This window comes from Chiloscyllium plagiosum, chromosome 9 (genome assembly GCF_004010195.1).
Source record: "Chiloscyllium plagiosum isolate BGI_BamShark_2017 chromosome 9, ASM401019v2, whole genome shotgun sequence".
NCBI classification, from domain to species: domain Eukaryota; kingdom Metazoa; phylum Chordata; class Chondrichthyes; order Orectolobiformes; family Hemiscylliidae; genus Chiloscyllium; species Chiloscyllium plagiosum.
In genome coordinates this window covers 35873817-35894658 of record NC_057718.1, presented here as the reverse complement: position 1 = coordinate 35894658, position 20842 = coordinate 35873817, and the positions used below count along the sequence as shown (strand labels likewise).

General features: G+C 41.0%; 1 long non-coding RNA gene across 1 annotated transcript in view; it reads left to right on the top strand.

Annotated features, from left to right (window-relative positions):
* Positions 1–8902, top strand: part of LOC122552775 — a 97603-nt gene extending 88701 nt beyond the window's left edge. The window contains exon 3 of the long non-coding RNA XR_006312491.1: positions 8756–8902. This is a non-coding gene — a long non-coding RNA (uncharacterized LOC122552775). The remainder of the gene's footprint in view (positions 1–8755) is intronic.
* Positions 8903–20842: the final 11940 nt, after the last annotated feature.

Below are 20842 nucleotides of genomic sequence, written 5' to 3'. Positions count from 1 at the left end.
ATCTACAAAAACAAACTGACAACAAGAGCTTAGTTAAGTTTACAAAATTGAAGAGAGAGGTCAAAGCAAACATAGGCCCCTTAAAAATATGTATCTGGGGAGAAGGTTTTGGGAACAATGAAATGGCAGAGGAGTTAAAATATTTTTTCATTAGTTTTTAAACAGTGCTAGATACTTCAAACATCCTAATAATGCTAAAGAATATAGGGAAGGAATTGAATACCGTCGCAAACACTAGACAAACTAATGGGGCGAAAGGCAGGTAAGTCCCCTGGATCTGCTGGTTTGTCTCCTAGAATCCTGATGTTGTAATTTTCCAAAAATTGTTGGATTCTGGAGAAATACCTGAGGATTGGAAAACTGTTAATGACTATTAACTGCCTATTCAAAAGTGAAGGGAGGCAAAAAGAGGGTAACAATAGGCTGAGTGGCCTGACATGTACTGTTGGAAAAGTATTGAAATCAATTATTAAAGAAGTAATTGCAGAACATTTGGAATATCATAATATAATCAAGCAGAATCAGAATGGGTTCATGAAAGGGAAATCATGTCTGAATAATTTATCAGAGTTTTTCAAGGAAATCTCAACCAGAGTGGATAGAGGGAAACCAGTAGATGTATTGTTTTTGGAGTTCTAGAAGGTGTTCAACAAGGTACCTCACAAAAGATAAGACCCATCTTGTTGGAAGTAGTATATTGGCATGGATAGAAGGTTGGCTCATGGGCAGGAAACAGTGAGTGCAAATAAAATCTGTTTCAGGTTGGTGACCAGTGAGGGTTCACAAGGATCAATGTTGGGCCAGCAATTGTTTATAATATATATGAATGACTTTGAGGAAAGAAATAAATGTACTGTGGCCAAATTTGCAGACACCACAAAAGTAGGTGAAAAGGCAGGTTGTGAGGGGGATACAAACTGTTCATATAAAACTGAGAGACTTGAATAGAGTGGTTGTGGAGAAGATGTTTCCAAGAGTAAGAGAGACCAGGACCCAACCGCAGAGTGCAGGAATGACCCTTTAGAACTGAGCTGAGGAGGAAACAAACGGTAGTGAATCTGTGGAACCATTGCCACAGAAGACTGTGGAGGCCAAGTCTTTGTGTGTATGTAAGAAAAAGATACATGGGTTCTTGATTGTAAGGGGATCAAAAGAGAAGGTAGGAGAATGGAGTTGAGAAACATGTCAGCCATGGGCTAATTCTGCTCCAGTATCTTATGGTCTTATACTCTTATGGCTGACGCAAAACATCTAATTAATTCATCTGTCATCTGCTTATTTTCCATTCTTAATTCCCCAGGCTCACTTTCTGAAGGACCCATGCTCAATTTGTTCATTTTTTTAGTCTCTGCAGACACTCTTACAAACTGTTTTTTAAAATATTTCAGGTTAGCTTTTCCTGATACTCTATTTCTTTTTCCTTCTTATTAATCTTTTAGTCGTTCTTTGTGTTTCATTTAATCTTCTTTCCAATCTTCTGACTATCCAGTGAATGACCGCTTTGACACCTGGGCTCTGACTGAAATTTGCTTCCTACTGAGTGCTCTGGCCTGCCGTTACCTCACAGCACTTGCAGTTTGTGCCAAAGTGTAATGAGGGCCTGTTACATTTTGGGATCCCCTCATTGCCTTAATGGGGATGTAGATAGTTTCCTTTCATGGTTAAAAAATGTCTTTTTTTGTTGCAACTGGATTGAAGCTGTAATGAGGAATGTCAACATTTCTGCAAAGTCTGTGTAGACTTGGTTTGTACCTGTTGTATTTACTTACAGATAATTTATGAATAAAGTAAGTCTTTGAATTAAAGAAAACTTGTAGTATCAGAATACACATTTTGGTCACTCCCTCTCCCGCTTTCAAACTTATTCCTGTGTTCCCACTTTACGCCGTCCTTTACAATTCTCTTTGGGTTTCTGTAAGCTTACATTCATACTTCAGAGCCATTGGTGTTAAGTTCCAGTAATAAAGTTGGTCAGCTTTACACATCACCTAACTGTAGTTATTAAACCAGGCAGAAGCATGTGAAATCATAATACAGAAGATATACAATGCATTTTACGGCCCCAGTACTGTCCGAAGGAACCAATTAAGCGTTTTGAAATGTAGTGAGTGTACCAATATTTTAATATACATAATTTCACACATGTAAATACACTTTGACAATAAATCTAAGCAATATCGGACAAGATGAAATTCGTGGTCGAAAATAGAATCTCGAACCTCGTTCAACTGCAAAGCGTTTTGAGATTAACAAAATTACTTTCTGTTAAAGTCAGTACAATAGTCAATTGCATTTTTCTTGGAGTGCAAGGTATTGGCTAAAATCCAAAAACGTTATTACTAGTCATGCAAGTGGCAGAACAATGTGCTGAACAGATTGTGAGATTACGAGGTGATGTTTCAGTCATCGAGTCATTCAGCATGGAAACAGACCCTTCGGTTCAACCAGTCCATGTCAAACATAATCCCAAACTAAACTAGTCCCACCTGCCTGCGCGTGTGTCAGATATCCAGCGTTCGTTCATTTAACGAAGATGTAAAATCATCTGGACATCACCTCGGATTATAGTGCCTAAACGGAGTTTGATTGTAGGGTGTTTGATTGTAGTTCCAGAACAGCAGAGGTCGGTGGCTTCCTGCGTGGTGCTTCCTTCAAGCCAAGTGAATATCCTGATTCTTAAAAAGTTTATTATCAAAACCAATAGTCTGAAGAACAAATCCCAATGAAGTGTGAAGGAACAGGTCACGTTCAACACAGCTACTATCACAATTTTACTTGTGCTCCGTACTTACTGATAACAATTCACATGGATAAAGTTAAAAATCAAACAATACCGGGTTGTGGTCCAACAGGTTTATTTGGGAAGCACTAGCTTGGGGAGCGCAGCTCCTTCATCAGGCGGTTGTGGAGCAATTCACAGGGAAAATGTGATTCACTTCATGGAAGTTTAACAACTAAACAAATAGATCCAAACAGAATAATTGGCATGAAACCTCTATCTTGCCAAATAAAATCAAGAGATGAAGGGCCACTGTTCCATTTTAATGGAAGGATCGCAGGCCATACTTATAGGTGGAGAAAGTGAGGTCTGCAGATGCTGGAGATCAGAGCTGGAAATGTGTTGCTGGAAAAGCGCAGCAGGTCAGGCAGCATCCAGGGAACAGGAGAATCGACGTTTCGGGCATAAGCCCTTCTTCAGGAATTCCTGAAGAAGGGCTTATGCCCGAAACGTCGATTCTCCTGTTCCCTGGATACTTATAGGTGGCCCAATGAGATTTCGAAATACTGACGAATTGTAACTGTTTTGAATCGACTGAACCATGAAGTTAGTTCATTCCCAAAGGACGAAAATTACACCAAACAAATCTCACCGCCAGTATTTGAAAACATGAACACAATAGCAGTCAGACACTTTTCGTGACGGTGAAATTCACTTATGCCTGACGTTTTTTTTTTAAAAATTGTAACAGATCAATAGATAACACAATGTAAATATATTAGAAATTTGTCCGCACAGCGTTTTCCAAAATCGAAGGGGCAGTTTTTTTTGTACAAGGGAATTTTGCCGAAGGTTTGGTTTATTCTACATTGTACAACGAATATAGAATATATTGGTCACTCCTTATATTCGCACAAGTGGTTACAGCGGTGTCCAACCCCCGCTTCTGTCGTTACATATTCAGTTAAGCCTAACAGCTTGATCATAAAAACAATACATTTCTTACCATCTGTACACCACAACATTTCTCCCACACTCGGGACTTTCTGAAAGCTGCTCTTCTTTGTTTCTTTGAATTGATTTGGATTAAAAAATACATCAAAACATGAAATTAAAGTTTAAGGAAAGGACGGCGACCAGAGAGAAGCCTTTCCTTATTTATTATTTAATGCGAAAATAATATTTGCAACACAAGATCTAGACTTCTTGGTGGTTATAATTTCACAGCTGCTTCAATGTTAAAGGGGCCTATGCAGACTTTATTTGTGGTACAGTTTAAGACATTGAAAATGTAAATGGGAGGAATGAAGCAGCTAGCACACCAAAATGCCTTTCACATGTTGAAAATGCCATATTGTTGCTACATGCTGTTAAAGCATGTATTCACCCACTAGCCAACGTTAAATGTATAATATCGATATTCATTAGTACAAGGTTGGTTTATAAAATAAAATAGTGCATTAGCATAGACGGTCATTTACATGCTCATTCATTGCCAACAGAATGGGGATATTTTGAAATACTCGTGTATCCGTGATAGTCATCATTTCAGTCCGATTCCGTAATGTGTGAACAACCATCAGGATAATTTACAATATTGTGTAGGGTCGTTGAGCAGCAGGGGGAACGTCTAGAAGTATCAGATAGTCTGAGATCAATCTCTTCATTCCCATTTCCAGAAGCATTATCTGTTGCTATCACAAGTCAAGCTTCAATAGACATTCTTTCCTAGACTTGTTCAATTCGTAATTTTACAGTAATCCATCCTCTAGTCAAGTATGGAAAAGATTTTTTAAATTATAAGATCGACACAGTGACTCAGTAATTAGCTGACTCACAGCGCCAGGGACCTGAGTTCAATTCCATCCTCGGGCGACTGTGTGTGGAGTTTGCACATTCTCCCCGTGTCAGTGTGGGTCTTCGAGTGCTCCCGTTTCCTCCCACAGTCCAAGATGGGCAAGTTAGGTGGATTTGCCATGCTAAATTACCCATAGTATCCAGGGATGTGTAGGTTAGGTGGATTAGCCATTGGGAATACAGAGTTATAGAGTGTGGGGGAGAGGGGGGTGAGTCTGGGTGGGATTCTCTTCCGAGAATCGGTGTGGACTTGTAGAGTCCAATGGCCTGTTTACTACACCGTAGGGAGTCAAAGATCGCATTTATCTCCAGATCGACCCTTTTGTTTTGGTGATTGAATGGATATATGAGGGAGTTAAATGATTTTTCCCGTCTTTCATTGTCTACCATTTAATAGTATATAAGAGGGGGTTCTCATTAAAACTCCGATTTCTCTTCACAGATGCTGCCAGATCTTCTGAGCTTTTCCAGCAACTTCTGTTTTTGTTTCTCATTAAAACCTCGGTGTTGAGTAAATAGACCAGAAGGTAATCCCCGCAGAGAGATCCGCGCTTCGGGTAAACGTAATTAAGAGATGAAGTAGTCACTGCCCCTTTTCCGTTTGTACTGAGTGTGTTCATTGAAGTGCTGCGTCATTAGTAAATAACCTGCTCAGAGGAACATCGCTGCCCGAGTGAACACAGCCCGCCGTACATCATGATTTCTGGGTCAAAGTTCGCCGATCCTTTGGGTATTTCCTGCTACATCCGACGTCAAATTAATTCTTTGACGGTTTTTTCCCCTGCAACATATATTCGTGCCCATACAGCGACATCCTGTTTATAAGGAAGGGCCAATGCGCTGTTAAATGGACCTGCTGTTCCAATTTGATCCTGCCAAGATTTTTGTTTTGAAAACGATGAACGTGGTGCCAGCCAATTGTTAGGATGTGTGGTTAGATCACACTGGAAAATGTGTGAACGTATGTCTGAGTAATTTGTGTAAACTAAAATTTATCTTTAGAATGTCCACGTATTACTTCTCAATTTCTCTATGGACAAGTGGGACTTTTTAAATTTTAAATGGAACGCGGAAGTTTTACAATATTAAAAGAAGTGCCTCACAAGAAAGAAAGTTATTAATGATTCTCACCGTCAGCACTTCAAAACCCCGGTGTTTGTGATTGTGTTTTATTCCAACAAATTACACGATACAGTTCACGTGGAGCAGAATACAGTTAAAAATCACACAACACCAGTTTATAGTCCAACAGTTTATTTGGAAGTACTAGCTTTCGGAGCCCTGCTCCTTCTGCACAGCCACCTGATGAAGGAGCAGCGCTCTGAAAGCTAGTGCTTCCAAATAAACCTGTTGGACTATAACCTGGTGTTGTGTGATTTTTAACTTTATACATCACAGTCCAACACCGGCATCTCCAAATCATGGAGCAGAATGCAATGTCAAGGTCATCCTATCCCACTACAAGTAACGTACTTTTCAACCTATTTTTCTAACCAACTTGTTTAGCGATGTTATCAGACAGTTCTGGATCAGGTGATTGTCTCTGTCCAGTGGTAGGGGCACTACTTCTGCGTGACAAGAGCCTCCCAAAGAAGCCGTTTAAGTGTACAAAGTACTGGGGCTAATTAGAACGTGACAACGGGGAAGGTAATATGACACCTATTCCAAACCTGGTTAAGTACCACTGAGAGCAGTGTTTGCAGTTCTGCATTATATATCACAATAAATATAAATCAAACCACCAGGAAATGGCAGAGTATGTTCCAAGGTTGTTAGCAGAATTGGGATGCTGTAACTATAAGGAAATATTAACAGGTCTTTGGGCCTTTCATCTGGAAAAGATAAAACTGGTAGTTGATATGTTCGGAACCTTTAACATTTGAGAGAGATAATAGGGTACATGTGGAGAAATACTTAGACCTGTAGGTGACCACAGAACAGGATAGCATAAATATAAACTAACTTCAAACCAATCAAATGAAGAATTTGAGGAGATTCTTAACCCATTGTGAATGTGAAGGCAGAACTACCTGTCACTGAGATACTTCTGTATTTAAAGGCAAACTTGATGGATAAAGGAGGGAGAGGGAATAGAAGGATATGGCAGGATGGGAAGAATGAATGAGGCCATAAATAAATTAAAAATAGCGGCTCTGTTCATTTGAACCAAATGGCACGTTCCTGTGCTACAAAATTTATGTTCTTCTTTGTAGATCCATTTTTACAATCCATCATGGAAACTTTGGCAACTAAGGGTGACATATCCTTCACTGACGTTTTTTTCAAGTGTGGAACATAGTATGACAGGATATGGCATGATATTTGACACCACAGTAAGGTCACTTGGCAATATTCTCCTACACAACGCAAAGTCCAGTTTTGTGGTCAACACTACATTAGGTCTTCAGACTTGGAATTAGATTAGATTACTTACAGTGCGGAAACAGGCCCTTCGGCCCAACAAGTCCACACCGACCCACCGAAGCGCAACCCACCCATTCCCCTACATTAATCCCTTTTACCTAACACTATGGGCAATTTAGCCTGGCTAATTCACCTGACCTGCACATCTTTGGACTGTGGGAGGAAACTGGAGCACCCGGAGGAAACCCACGCAGACACGGGGAGAACGTGCAAACTCCACAGTCAGTCGCCTGAGTCGGGAATTGAACCCGGGTCTCTGGCGCTGTGAGGCAGCAGTGCTAACCACTGTGCCACCGTGCCGCCCACGGTGATACACAGATTGTGTGTAAATACTTCCAACATATTGTTCTCAGCATCACAATGAACCATTCTGTTTGACAAAACACTTGTGTTAACATTTGGAATACATAGTAAATAACTAACTCTCTAACCAAATTAATGTTGTGAATTTTGGCTAAGGTTATTGCCAAATTATAGGTGTTCCTTTTCAGCTAAGGTAAATTGCAACTAAAAAATATCTTTCAGGATAAGGAAAATTGGTTAGCAGACAGGAGACAAAGAGTCGGAATAAATGAGTCTTGTTCTGAATGGCTAGTGGGGTACTGCAGCGACTGGTACTAGGACTCCAGCTGTTCACAATGTATGTTAATGATTTAGATGAGGGAATTAAATATACCTCACAATTTGCAGATAGCACTAAGCTGCAAAAGATGAGCTGTGAGGAAGATTAAAAGATGTTGCAGTGTGATTTGGACCAGCTGAGTGGACAAATGTGCGGTGGATGCAGTAAATGTGGATACATATGAGGTTATCCATTTTGGTAGCAAAAATGGGAAGGCAGATTATTATTGGAACAGTTGTAAATTGTGAAAGGCAATATTTATTAAGACCTGGGTGTCCTCGGGCATCAGTCGCTGAACCTAAGTATGCAGGAGCAAGAGTCAGTAAAGAAGGCAAACTGTAAGTTGGCCTTCACAGCGAGAGGAGTCAAGTACAGCAATAGGAATATCTTGGTACAAAAATACAGGGCACTGGTGAGGCTACACCTAGAATATTGTGTGCAGTTTTGGTCTACTTATCTGAGGAAGAATGTTCTTGCTGTAGAGGGAGTGCAACAAAGGTTTATCAAATTGATTCCTGGGATGGCAGGACTGACATACAAGGAGAATTTGAGTCAGTTAGGATTACATTCAGTGGAGAATAATGGGGAAGGTGGGATCTCATAGAAACCTATAAGATTGTAACAGGACTGGATATGAATAGATGCAGGAAGGACATTCCCGATGATGGGGGGGATGGGGTGTTGGGGGTCCTGAACCAGGCGTCATAGCTTAAAGTTGAATGATAAATCTTTTAGGATTCAGATAAGGAGAAATTTCTTCACCAAAACAGTGGCGAGCCTATAGAATTCACGATCACAGAAAGTGGTTGAGGCCAGTACATTATGAATTTTCAAGAAGGAGGGAGATATAGCTCTTGAGGCTAAAGGGATCAAGGGATATTGGGGTGGGGGGCTTGGTGTGTGGAGGGCAGGATCAGGCTATTGAGCTGGATGCTCAACAATGAACATATAGAATGGCAGAGAAATTTCGAGGGGTTGAATGGCCTATTCCTGCTCCAATCTTCTATGTTTTTTCTGTGTGTCCATGTGTTAATTCAGCAGGTCCAGCAGCATCTATGGAGAGACAAATAGAACTAATGTTTTAAATCAAAGGGTCACTGGACTCTTTAACTCTGTTTTTTTTCTCTCCACAGATGCTGCCAGACCTGCTGGCTTTCTTCAGCAGTCTCTGTGTTGGTTTGCAACGTTTTGTGGACATGATTTGAATACCACCACAGCAGATGGTGAAATTTGAATGTACTGTAATACAAATCTGCAATTAAAAAAAGACAATGGCTTAATGGCAATTGTGGTGTCACTGCAATTATTGCAAAACTCATCTGGTTCTAATATCGTTTAGGCAAGGAAACCTGCCACCCTTAGCTGGTCGGGTCTACATGTGATTCTAGATCTGCAGCAATGTGATTGAATCTTAACTGTGCTCTGGGCAATAGGGATGGGCAATGAATGCTTGGCTTAGCTGGTGGGGCCTATTTTCCCAATAATATGTTAATTATTGTCTTCCTTTATAAAGCAGTTCAGAATATATTTAGCAGTCCTGGAGTTGAAAGAAAATACCTGCTTACGTAAATGGATAGTTATATTATTTTTATGTGTATTCTGGAATTCCCCTGAGACCCTTAAACTGTACACTTCTGTTGAAATCTCTAGCAACGCCCTACTCACTGCAAACAAGTAGCTTAAGTATTTTAGTCGAAAACTGTTTATTTGGAAATAATTAATTTGACGTTTTTAATACAGACTAAGATTGTTGAAAAGTTTCAGAAAGCATACTGAAAATCGAGACCATAAAATCGTCATTTCAACCCGGGATTTCAATACATTTACGTATTGGCGTGAATACCTTCGACTAAAAACGCAATCATTACATTTTAATTGACTAAATGCCATAGCAATTCATAAATCCCTAAACTTCAATAGGGTGCACACAGTAGGAACACAGCACTCCACACCCAAGTCGCTTTAAAACGTAGATCAACCCTGTAGAACAACAGGCCCTTCGGCCCACCATCTCTGAGAGAGTAAGGAATAAACTGCCAAAAAATGTGCAGAGTCCTATCTTCAGTCGTTTTTATTATTACTCCAAAAAATAATCAATTACAGCCAGTGGAAGCCTCCTATTACATTTTGCTCGGTAATATTTAGCTGGAATAATTTATTGTTCTTCTCAAGGATTGCGAAACGATTTTAAACCGAGCAACGTAATCGTTTGCGTTCCTGCGTGTTAGAGAAAGACCGTTCCGCCGTAAACCATCCCGTGTGTTGTTAAATAAGCACACGAAATGACCACTGAAACTCTCCAAAATATCGCCCTGGGAGAAATCGACGTGTTTCTACGTGTTTCAGTTTCTTTTCCCTCTGTACTAATACCTTAATTCTATAACGGGCCTACTGTTTAGAATTTTATTGATAAAATGAGTAAGAATTTCTAGATATTAATCGTGTGTACTATTCTGCACTTTCTGTCCAAAACTAATCGATTTCACTGCTGGTAGCCGGATCTCACAAAAATCTGTTCAAATGCAATGTGCAATTGTTGCACAGTGACTCACGGTAAAGGTTAAAGGACCAAAAACGATATATTTTATAATCACTATATCAATGGTGACATTTTCTGTGCAACTTCAACGGTTTGAGATCAAGAGAAAAGACTTCTTTAAGTTGAAAAACGCTCGGTTGAGTAAATGATGCAAATCTTTTTCACATGATTCTGTCAGTGGGGGTATCAAAGGTTATAGGGAAAGGGCAAGAAAGTGAGCTGACTAATGTCAAATCAACCGTAATCCGATTGAATGATGGAGCAGGCTGGAGGGGTTGAACAGCCGCCTTCTGTTCCCATTGCTTATGGTTTTATGTAATATCAGGTTCTATGTATAAAATCATTTTGTACCAACACAGACATCAAATGGGAAATAAAGAAATTGCTTTCTATGGGATTATAATTGTTCAGAATATTTGATATTTAATTTGTAAAATATCTGGTTTTCATTTACAACTGACAGATATTCCCACAAACTACTGAGCTAATGAGACACTAAGTCATTGCTAAGTTTCAGACTTCCTTCAGTCCCTGTGCCGGAAAATGTGAACCCAACACCGCACTTTCCAGGATAAATTTAATCTCATGACATGTAATCCAAATCTAAAACTGGGTGTACACTATAAAATAGCAAATGACCTTTGAAACTCCAAAAGATTGCTCTACTTTTAAGGCAAACTGACTTGGTGCTGCAGAATGCATGATCTTTTTGAATGGTGGAGCAGCCTGGAAGAGCTGAATGGCCTATTCCAGCTCTTAATTCATATGTTGGTATGCTTGCTGTTCAATCAACCTTCTGTTAATTCAAAGGGAGCACCATTCTGTCTACTGTTTTCATAAATACTAGGATCAGAACATAGCATAGAATGTTGCACTCAGAACAAAGCCAGATTTCATTTACACAAAACAGCTATTATTGCCAATATACAGTATAATCAATGTTGATAACTCTTCTCACTGTCTAAAGGTCTTACAACTTATTCTTCTAGGCAGAATTAAACATTGGCCTCTGTCTTGTTTATTTCAAGGCCAAATCTGCACTATAAACCTAAATGTCCACTAATGTACACTAAATGTCCTAGAATCATTGAAGAAAGGATTGGGAAGGTGATTCAGGAGATGAGTGACAGTAATAGGGTGGTTGTTATGGGGGACTTTGTTTATTTCAAGGCCAAATCTGCACTATAAACCTAAATGTCCACTAACTATGTACCCATCATATTTTGTTCTTGAGCAGATCAATAACCATCACAGATAATTGAATGTGATGATATCAGGTCCATTATTGCTGTAAGATGAACACACTTTCTAGAAGATACCAGCCAGTTTACATTTAGTTAAGGCACAGTCCCACAACACAATAATGATTTTGTTTGATCCTTCGAATTCCTGGTTGCTACATTTCTCTACTCCATTTTATTGTGACAGATTGTGAACATTCTAATAATGTGTGATGAACATTATACGTTATTTTACATATATATTTAAACTCTAAGCTTTGTAAATTCTGACTTTGAAACTTTAGAGTAATATTTTTGAGTGTGGCAATGAGTGTCATTTTCAGCTCCTTGTAGTTCTTGTCATTCAGAGGGTTTGAATTCACCTCATCTTAAATCAAAAATGAAAGAAGGAAATGCAAAATTTAACTATATATAGTTACCTAAATATGTAGCTTTTATGTCGGTGCTGTGTGTGGGAACTGGAGCTACGGATCTGAGGATGGAGTAGGTAATGAACAGCCAGATACAGCTTGCAGAGTGTCTGTGAGGAGGGATATACAGTTGATAATACAAAGTTGCAGTTAGTGTGATGGGTTGAAGTGTGTCTATTTTAACACAAAAAGTATCAGGAATAAGGTGATGAACTTTGAGCATGGATCACGACTTGGAACTGTGATGTTGTGGCCATTACAGATACTTGAACATCACGGATGGAAATGGTTGTTGGATGTTCCAGGGTTCAGATGTTTCAAAGGAATGGGGGGTGGGGGGAGGTAAAAAATGTGGGAGTGGCATTGCTAATCATGGGTAGTATTACAGATGCAGAAGGGGAGTTCATTGAGGAGGGTTCGTCTATAGAGTCAGTATGGGTGGAAGTCAGAAACAGGAAAGGAGCAGTCACTTTATTGGGAATTTTCTCCAGGGCCCCCAATGGCAACAGAGACACAGAGGAGCAGATTGGGAGGCAAATTTTGGAAAGGTGCAGAAGTAACAGGGTTGTTGTCATGAGAGACTAACTTCCCTCATATTGATTGGAAATTCCTTAGTTCAAATACTTTGGACAGAGCAGTTTTTGTTAGGCATGTCCTGTAAAGATTTGGTGCTTGGCAACAAAGCAAGCCAAGTATCAGATCTCTCGGTGGGAGAGCATTTCAGTGATAGTGATCGCAGCTCCCTGATCTTTACTATAGTCATGGAGAGGGATAGGAGCAAATGGTATGAGAAAGCATTTAGTTAGGGGAGGTGGAATTCCAATGCTATTAGGTAAAAATTGTGGTGCCTAAATTGGGAACAGATGCTCTCAGGGAAATGCACAACAGAAATGTAGAGGTTGTTTAGGGAGCACTTGCTGATAGTGCTGGATAGGTTTGTCCCACTGAGGCAAGGAAGGGATGGTAGGGTGAAGGAACCTTGGGTGACAAGGGATGTGGACTATCTACTCAAGAGGAAGAATGAAGCTTACTTAAGGTTGAGGAGGTAAGGATCAGACAGGATTAGAAGGTAGCCAGGAAGGAACTAAAGAATGGACTGAGGAGAGCTAGAAGGGGGCATGAAAAAGCTTTAGTGGGTAGGATTAAGTAAACCCTAAGGCATTCTACACCAATGTGAGGAACAAGAGGATGGCCAGAGTGAGGATAGGGCCAATCAGGTACAGTGGAGGGAACTTGTGCCTGGAGTTGAAGGAGATAGGGAGGTCCTTAATGAATACATTGCTTAAGTATTCACTACTGAGAGAGACCTTGATGTTTGTGAAGACAAAGTGAAACAGGCTGATTTGCTTGAACAGGTTGATGTTAAGAAGGAGGATGTGCTGAAAATTTTGAAAATCATAAGGATATAAAGTCCCCTGGGCCAGATGGGATATACCCAGGTTACTACAGGAAGAGAGAGAAGAGGTTGCTGTGCCCCTGGTGATGATCTTTGTGTCCCCCCTGTCAATGGAGTAGTGCCTGATGATTGGAGGGTGGCAAACATTATTTCCTTGTTCAAGAAGGGGAATAGGAATAATCCTGGGAATTATAGACCAGTCAGTTTTACGTCGGTGGTGGGAAAATGATTGGAGAGGATTCTGAGATACAGGATTTATGATTATTTGGAAAACCATAGTTAGATAGTCAGCATGGCTTTGTGAGGGGCAGATCATGCCTCACAAGCCTTATTGAATTCTTTGAGGTTTGAGTATTTTGGAGAAGTAACAAAAAGGATTGATGACTGCAGAGTGGTAGATATGATCTATATATACTTCAGTAAGGTGTTCAACAAGGTTCCCCATGGGAGACTGGTTAGTAAGATTAGATTTCATGGAATACAGGGAGAACTAGCCATTTGGATACAGAACTGGCTCAAAGGTACAAGACAGAGTGTGGTGGTGGAAGGTTGTTTTTCAGATTGGAGGCCTGTGACCAGTGGAGTGCCACAAGGATCAGTGTTGGGTCCATGACTTTTCATCATTTATATAAATGATTTGGATGTGAGCATAAGAGGTATAGTTAGTAAGTTTGCAGATGACACCAAAATTGAAGGCGTAGTGGACAGAGAAGAAGGTTACCTCAGATTACAATGAGATCTTGATCAGATGGGCAAATGGGTTGAGGAGAGGCAGTTGGAGTTTAATTTAGATAAATGGGAGGTGCTTCATTTTGGCAAAGCAAATCTTGGTAGGACTTAATCACTTAATGGTAAAGTCCTAGGGAGTGTTGCTGAACAAAGAGACCTTGGAGTGCAAGTTCATAGCTCCTTGAAAGTAGAGTCGCAGCTAGATAGGATAGTGAAGAGGCGCTTGGTATGCTTTCCTTTATTGGTCAGAGTATTGAGTACAGGAGTTGGGAGGTCATGTTGCGGCTATTGGAAGGATGTTGTGAAACTTGAAAGAGTTCAGAAAAGATTTACAAGGATGTTGCCAGGGTTGGAGGATTTGAGCTATAGGGAGATGTTGAATAGGCTAGTGCAGTTTTCCCTGGAGCGTTGGAGCCTGAGATGTTCACAATGTTATGACGGGCATGGATAGGGTAAATAGACAAGGTCTTTTCCCTGGGGTGGTGGGGTCCAGAACTCGTGGGCATAGGTTTAAGGTGAGAGGGGAAAGATATAAAAGAGATCTAAGGGGCAACGTTTTCACGTAGAGGGTGCTGCATGTGTGGAATGAGCTGCCAGAGGTAGTGGTGGAGGCTAGTACAATTGCAACATTTAAAAGGCATCTGGATGGGTATATGAATATAAAGGGTTTGGAGGGATATGGGCCAGGTGCTGGCAGTTGGGACTAGATTGGTTTGGGATACCTGGTCGGCATGGAAGGGTTGGACCAAAGGGTCTGTTTCCATGCTGTACACAGAAATCGTGAATAATTATGATGTGGTAGGCTTCACAGAGACGTGGTTGCAGGGGGTTCAGGACTGGCAGTTAAACATCCAAGGATTTATAACTTATCGAAAAGACAGGGAGGGGGCAGAGGGGCGGGGTTGCCTTGTTAGTTAAGAATGAAATTAAATCTATGGAACTGAATGACATAGGTTCAGATGACGTGGAGTCTGTGCGGGTGGAGGTGAGGAACTACAAAGGCAAAAAAACCATAATGGGAGTTATGTACAGACCTCCCAACAGTGGCAGGACCAGGGGCACAAGATGTACCAGGAAATAGATAGGGCATGTCAGAAAGGCAAGGTCATGGTGATCATGGGGGACTTCAATATGCAAATAGACTGGGTGAATAATGTTACCAGTGGATCCAACAATAATGGAATTCTTGGAATGCTTACAGAATGACTTTTTGGAACAGCTTGTGATGGAGCCCACAAGGGAGCAGGCTATTTTGGACTTTATGCTATGTAATGAGCCAGACTTTATAAAAGATCTTAAAGTAAGGGAACATTTAGGAGGCAGCGATCATAATATGGTAGAGTTCAGTCTGCAGTTTGAAAGAGAGAAGGCAAAATTGGATGTAATGGTGTTACAGTTAAATAATGGTAATTACAGGGGCATGAGAGAGGAACTGATGAAAATCGACTGAAAGCAGAGCCTAGTGAGGAAAACAGTAGAGGAACAATGGCAGGAGTTTCTGGGTGTAATTGAGGACACAGTACAGAGATTCACCCCAAAGAAAAGAAAGATTGTCAGGGGGGAGGGGGTAGCAGGATTAGACAGCCATGGCTGACTAAGGAAGTCAGGAAATGTATCATAGAAAAAGAGAGAGAGCCTATAAAGTGGCCAAGAGCACTGGGAAATCAGAAGATTGGGAAGACTACAAAAACAAACAGAGGATAACAAAGAGTAAAATAAGGAAGGAGAGGATCAAATATGAAGCTAAGCTAGCCAGTAATATTAGAAATGACAGTAAAAGTTTCTTTCAATACATAAGAAACAAACGAGAGGCAAAATTAGAAATTGATGCAGGAAGGCTAGTGATGGGAGATAAGGAAATAGTTGAAGAACTTAATAAATACTTTGTGTCAGTCTTCACAGTGGAAGACATGAGCAATATCCCAACAATTAAGGAGAGTCAAGGGGCAGAGTTGAGTATGGTAGCCATTACTAAGGGGAAAGTGCTAGAAATGCTAAAAGGTCTAAAAATTGAAAAAACTCCTGACCCCGATGGGCTACATCCTAGAGTTCTGAGGGAGGTGGCTGAAGAAATAGCGGAGGCATTGGTTGTAATCTTTCAAAAATTACTGGAGTCAGGGAAAGTCTCAGATGATTGGAAAATCACTGTAGTAATCCCCTTGTTCAAGAAAGGATCAAGACAAAAGATGGAATATTATCGGCCGATTACCCTAACCTCGGTTGTGGGTAAAATTCTAGAATCCATTGTTAAGGATGAGATATTTAAATTCTTGGAAATGCCGGGTCAGATTAGAACAAGTCAGCATGGATTTAGTAAGGGGAGATCATGCCTGACAAACCTGTTGGAATTCTTTGAAGTGGTAACAAGTAGGAAACCTGGTAGATGTTATCTACCTATGCTTCCAAAAGGCCTTTGATAAGGTGCCTCATAGGAGGCTGCTGAATAAGATGAGGGCCCATGGTGGTTGAGGTGAGCTACTGGCATGGATTGAGAATTGGCTGTCTGACAGAAGGCAGAGAGTTGGGATAAAAGGTTCTTTTTCAGAATGGTAGCTAGTGACAAGTGGTGTCCCGCAGGGTTCAGTGTTGGGGCTGCAGCTGTTCATTTTATATATTGATGATCTGGATGAAGGGACTGGGGGCATTCTGGTGAAGTTCGCCGATGATACAAAGTTAGGTGGACAGGCAGGTAGTTCTGAGGAGATGGGGAGGCGGCAGAAAGATTTAGACAGTTTAGGAGAGTGGTCCAGGAAATGACTGATGAAATTCAATATGAGCAAATGCAAGATCTTGCACTTCAGAAAAAAGAGTACAGGGACAGACTGTTTTCTAAACAGTGAGAGAATTCATACAGCCAAAGCACAAAGGGATCTGGGGGTGCTAGTCTAGGATTCTCTAAATGTTGACTTGGAGGTTGAGTCCATGGTTAAGGAAGCAAATGTAATGTTGTCATTTATCTCAAGAGGGTTGGAATGTAAAAGCAGTGATGTGCTACTGAGACTTTATGGTTAGGCCCCAATTGGAATACTGTGTCCAGTTTTGGGCCCCACACCTCAGGAAGGACATATTAGCACTGGAGCGTGTCCAGCAGAGATTCACACAGATGATCCATGGAATAATAGGCCTAACATATGATGAACGGCAGAGGATCCTGGGATTGTATTCATTGGAATTTTGGAAGGTTGAGGGCAAATCTAATAGAAACTTATAAGGTAATGCATGGCTTAGAAAGGATAGACCCTTGGAATTTGTTTCCAACAGGCGTGTATACTAAGACCTGTGGGCACAGCCTCAGAATTAGAGGAGGTCAATTTAAAATGGAAATGAGGAGGTATTTCTTCAGGCAGAGAGTGGTGGGAATTCATTGCCATGGAGCGCTGTGGAGGCCAGGGTGTTAAATGTCTTCAGAGTAGAGATTGATAAATTCTTAATCTCGCAAGGAATTAAGGGATACGGGGAGAGTGCGGATAAATGGTGTTGAAATTGCCATCAGCCATGACTGAATGACAGAGTGGACTCAGCGGGCCAAATGGCCTTACTTCCATTCCTATTTCTTATGGTCTTGTGGTCTTACACCTCTATGACTGTATGACTATGTGACAAAACACATTGATAAAGGTGAAGCAGTGGATGTGGTGTACATGGATTGCAGCAAAGCGTTTGATAAGGTTCCCCATGGTAGACTCATTCAGAAAGTAAGGAGGCATGGGATACAGGGAAATGTGGCTGCCTGGACATGGTATTGGCTGGCCCATAGAAGATAGAAAGTGGTAGAAATGAAGAGTATTCAGCCTGGAGCTTGGTGAGCAGCGATGTTCCACAGGGATCTGTTATGCGACCTCTGCTCTTTGTAATTTTTATAAATGACTTGGATGAGGAAGTAGAATGATGGAATAGTAAGTTTGCAGATGACACAAAGGTTGGTGGAGTGCTGGACAGTGTGGACGGCTGTTGTAGGTTGCAATGGGACATTGACAGGATGCAAAACTGGACTGATGAGTGGCAGATGGAGTTCAACCTGGAAAAATATGAAGTGATTTTGGAAGGTCGAATTTGAATGCAGAATACAGGGTTAACAGCAGGATTCTTGGCAGTTTGGAGGAACAGAGAGATTTGGGGTCCATGTCCATAGATCCCTCAAAGTTGTCACCCACTTTGATAGGGTTGTTAAGAAGGCGCATGGTGTGTTTGGTTTCATTAGCAGGAAGATTGAGTTTCAGAGCTGCAAGATTATGCTGCAGCCCTATAGAGCCCTGGTTAGACCACACACGTAATATTGTATTCAGTTCTGGTCCCCTCATTATAGGAAGGATGTGGAAGCTTTAGGGTGCAGAGAAGATTTACCAGCATGCTGCCTGGACTGGAGGGCATATCTTATGAAGAAAGGTTGAGGGAGCTAAGGCTCTTCTCATTGGAGCGAAGAAGGGTGAGAGGCGACTTGAAAGAAGTGTACAAGATGATGAGAGGCATAAATAGAGTGAATAGTCAGAGACGTTTTCCCAGGGCAGAAGTGGCTATCATGAGGGGGCATAATTTTAAGGTGATTGGAGGAAGTTTAAGGGAGATGTCAGAGGTTGTTTTTTCATTCGGAGAGTGGTAGGTGCGTGGAATGCACTGCCAACAGTGGTAGTAGAGTCAGATAGGGACATTTGGGGACATTTAAGCAATTCTTGCATAGGCACATGGATGATAGTAAAGTTAAGGTCGTCATGACTTGGAGATGCTGGTGCTGGACTGGGGTGTACAAAATTAAAAATCACACAACACCAGGTTATAGTCCAACAGGTTTAATTAGAAGCACTAGCTTTCGGAGCACTGCTCCGAACACAGCCACCTGATGAAGCAGCAGCGCTCCGATAGCTAGTGCTTCTAATTAAACCTGTTGGACTATAACCAGGTGTTGTGTGATTTTTAACCCAGTAAAATGGAGGGTACATAGGTTAGTTTGATCTTAAAGTAGGATAAAAAGTCGGCATAACGTCAGGAACTGAAGGGCTTGTACTATGCTGTACTGTTCTATGTTCTAGACTCTCTATGCTGTCGTTGACGATGTTAGTTCTTTCAATAAACTATGCTGCAGTAAGCATGTCAAGTGGCAATGTGCATCCATCTTTCTCTAAGATTCCCACATTAGGCCACACTGCACCTTTCATTCAGTCACTTGGATTTCTGAGAATTGCCAAAGCATCCTGTGATTTCTAATCTGAGGATATCAGACCTGATCCAGCAGGAGGGTGGGGAGGGGAGGAGAGTGGACATTAATGGAGGGAAGAAGCAGGTGATGGGGAGGAAGAAGAGAAGAGGAGGAGGAGATGATACCATAAGATGTGGAAATATAATAAGGCCATTCGGCTCATGGAGTCTGCCATTCAATGAGGTAATGCTTGATCTGATCATCCTCAATTCCAATGTTCCTATCTTATGCTCATAACCCTTGATTCTCTTAGTAATTAGAAATATCTCTCTCACAGGCTTGAATATGTTTAACAAACCAGCAATTAAAACACTCTTTGGTATAGAATTCCACACGTTCATGATCTTTGAGAGAAATAATTTCTCCTCATCTCTGTTTTAAATGGCTGACCTTTTGCTCTTAGATGATGCCTTCTGGTCTTCAACTCTACCACGTGGAAACAACTTATCAGCATCTCCCTGTGAACCTCCCTAATAATCTTAAATGTTTCAGTAAGGTTTCTCATCTTTTTATGGTCTGATTAGTGTCTTGAATACTTTTCGTAGTCCACTCACTTTGAAATTTGAACTTTGCATTTGCCTTTCTTATCTGCAGGACTTAGTTGCTAGGCTTTTGTGATTCATGTACAGAAGACTGCACCCCCCCATCCTCTCCCCACCCCCACTCCTGCAAAATCCCACAGATCTGCAGTTTTCTGCAGCCTTTTCCATTCTTCGGATCACGATGGGGATTTTTTTAAACTCAAATTGTGAATGTATGAAATTCTCTACCACAAATGGCTCTGAGAGACAAGAAACTAATTATTTTAAATAAAAAGTAAGATTTTTTTTATATTAATGTTATTTTAAAGGGGAGTAAGTGGGAATATAGCAACGAGATAGAAATTAAACTATATCCTTATTGAATGGCAGAGCATACTCAAAAGTCCAAATAGCCTATTCCTGCTCCGACTTTAGATTTAAATAATATTCAGTTCTTCTACTTTTTCTTTCAAAGTGCATAACCCCACATTTCCCATATTATATTCCATCTGCCAAGTTTTTGCCCAGTCCTTTAATCTGTCTATATTCCCCTGGACTGTCATTGTGTCATTCTCACTATTTGTCTTCCTGCTTATTTTGGTCATACATAAACATTGAGATAGTACATTATCTCCTGTCATTCAAGTCAATATACAGTCAATATTTGTGCTCTCAGCACTGATCCCTTTGTGACTCCATAACTTACAGGTTGCCATCCTGGAAATGCCCCCTTTAGCTCAACTCTGTCTTCTATTAGTTAGCCAACACTCTCGCTCTGCTAATACCCCTCATTACCTGATGGGTTCTTACTAAGTCATCCAATTTGAGGAAGGTGGAATAAGAAGGGGAAGAGGGGAGAGGAGAAGAGGGAAAGGAGGAAAGAGGGATGGATGGAGGGGAGGTGGTAAGAAATTGATGGGGGAAAAGGGCAGATGAGTTGGGGGAGTAGTTGAGGGAGACAGAAATAGCTGAGAAGATGAGGGATGAGGGGAGAAATGTAGAGTAAGAAAGGGAGGGGAAGAGGGAGAGGAATTTGAAAGATGAAAAGTGGGAAAGGGACAGGTGACAAGACACTGAGGAAGAGTTGGTTAAAAGACGATGGGGACGAGGGGGATAGGAGGAGGTATTGGATGAGGGGCTTAGGACAATGGTGCAAGAAGTGGAAAGGTGAGGAGGAGGATTAAGGGTGA